The sequence below is a fragment of the Neophocaena asiaeorientalis genome, unplaced genomic scaffold (assembly GCF_003031525.2).
Source record: "Neophocaena asiaeorientalis asiaeorientalis breed wild unplaced genomic scaffold, Neophocaena_asiaeorientalis_V1.1 scaffold650, whole genome shotgun sequence".
NCBI lineage: Eukaryota > Metazoa > Chordata > Mammalia > Artiodactyla > Phocoenidae > Neophocaena > Neophocaena asiaeorientalis.
Window position 1 is genome coordinate 107,267 of NW_020173538.1, and position 2,068 is coordinate 109,334.

The following is a 2,068-nucleotide window of genomic DNA, read 5'->3' on the forward strand; positions in this document are numbered from 1 at the left end:
GCCAGGTTAAGAAAAGACACGAGATAGGACTCAAACTGCGGGGACAACCCTCGGCACCTGCGCCCGCCCCATCCTCCAGCGGCCAACGAGCTTAGCCCGAAACTTCATGGCAGGACGCAGCCCGTGCGGGGCGCCCGTAGGCGGCCGACTCCAGGGACCCCAACCTTACGCTGCCCGCCGGAAACGCCACCGCTGGCCTGGGTTCCGCCTGGCTCGGCCGGACGCCAGCCGCTGAGGGGAGGAGGGCTTTCGGGTCGCGCCCCTGGGTGACGCAACCTCTGCCGGAAGTGACGCGTCCTCCGCCCGCAGGTACCGGAAGTGGTTCTGACGATTCGGAGTTTGACCTCCGTGATCCCTGTTTCCAATTCTCTTTTACAACGTGAGAAATAAAATCAGTCCCTTATTTATAAAGTATTGAGTAGAGTTACCGCTTAAATACACACCTCTCTGGGGTAGGGGAGCTTTAGAACCTCCCTCGGCTCAGACGTTCGCACTAGTACCCGAGCGGTGCGGGACCACGTTGGATGATGCTGTGAAATTGTTTCAGATCTAAACTTTTAAACTGTGCAAAATACAGGATGTTTAAAGAACACTGATGTTAAGTGGTAATTTTGTAGCCTTATCTCTAGATGAACTTCACTAGAGCCTGTTAAAAAAATCGCACAGCAGAGGGGCTTTCCTGGTTAAGAATCCACCTGCCAGTGCAGGGGCCATGGGTTCGAGCCCTAGTCCGGGAAGATCCCACATGCCATAGAGCAACTAAGCCTGTGCACCATAACTACTGAGCCTGCACTCTAGAGCCTGCGAGCCATAACTACTGAGCCCACGCACCTGGAGCCCATTGTGCTGCAACTACTGAGCCCGCGTGCCACAACTACTGAAGCCCCCACACCTAGAGCTGGTGCTCCGCAACAAGAGAAGCCACCACAGTGAGAAGCCCCCGTGCAGCAAGAAAGACCCAACGCAGCCACAAATTAATTAATTTTAAAAAAAATCTCACAGCACAAATGATAAATGATATGGTAGAATTTTGAAAAACAAAACGAGAAATAGAACAATTGTCTCCGACTTGGTTTTTCAGAGACAAGATTGTCCCTGTTAAGAATGTTTTATTTTTAATGTGCTTTGCAAATAGAAACCTACAACCTTGTTTTTACCTTGGTGTATAGAATCAAGATATGATAAACAGTAATAACAGATCCTTTTAAAAGTGCAAAATATGAAAATTACAAGCAGTTCTGCCTATTTTAAGACTATAACACAAGGTAGACTCCAATCTACATTGTTACAAGTGTTTGCTAAGCCAAACGTGATTAATGTCACATTTAAATTTTTTAGTAACAAAACATGCTTTTTAGTACTTCACAAGTTAATTTTAAAATAGATAAATCATTAAATGAGGTGGTTGCTATGGAGGTCATGAATATGATTAAATACTAAGTAAGCTTTGTAAACAATGTTTCATAATATATTGATATTTACTTCAAATCACTTATTTTTTTGCCATAAAATAAAAAACCTGATTTGTTTAGTCATAACAACATCAATGGTGTTGGGTGTTGTGGGGAAAATTGTCTAACCACGGATGATGAGTTGTTTTGTTCAAGAGGAAAAAAATTAAAGCTCTTTGGCAATATTAACCAAAAAAGATTTTTTTACCACAGGCTGCAGGATTGTAGTTCTTCTTGCTTCTCTCTACCCTTTAAAATTGAAGATTTTTGAGAGGAGAGCACACTGGTGGAAGTTAATTTACCCTGTAAATCTAAAGTTTATTGTTAGGTTCCTTGAATCATAGTAACACAACAAAATAAAGGTTTCATGAGTTCAGTCATTTTATTCAATACAATGAAAATCATAATATCAACATTTAAACTATTTATAACTTAATTTATTAAAAGAATTGGATACATAATGACTAAATAATGCACTCACAATTTTATATAATATATATTATATATTCAATTATTTCTAATATATATTATATTCAATTATATATAATATATTCAATTATATATATTATATATAATATATACATTCATCTATATATTGACATATAAATATACATATT